Source organism: Penaeus monodon, chromosome 32, assembly GCF_015228065.2.
Source record: "Penaeus monodon isolate SGIC_2016 chromosome 32, NSTDA_Pmon_1, whole genome shotgun sequence".
NCBI lineage: Eukaryota > Metazoa > Arthropoda > Malacostraca > Decapoda > Penaeidae > Penaeus > Penaeus monodon.
In genome coordinates this window covers 35,405,899-35,406,275 of record NC_051417.1, presented here as the reverse complement: position 1 = coordinate 35,406,275, position 377 = coordinate 35,405,899, and positions in this window count along the sequence as shown.

Below are 377 nucleotides of genomic sequence, written 5' to 3'. Positions count from 1 at the left end.
TGATTTTGATAACTGATAGTCCTTATTTCAAAACTAAGGGAGCGAGGAAGGTACCGTCACAAACCTTTCCATAGGTTTTTAGAAAAAAAAGAGAAAAAAAGAAAATACTATTAAACCAGCTTCAGTAGAACCTGGGACTCCCATAACCTCCATGTATTTACAAAGGACATGGATAAACCACACATGTTAGCTATCACAGTTTGTAAAGGTACTTACAATCACGAGCCACAATACCACACTCGGGTAGACAAGGGTAGCAGACATGTAACCCTCTGCTGGACCGGAACTGCTGTGGCAAAACATAAGAATTAAACTACAGCGGAAAGGTGGAGAAGGGGGGGGGGGGGTGAGGGAGGTGAAAAAAAAAGTTGAGCTGC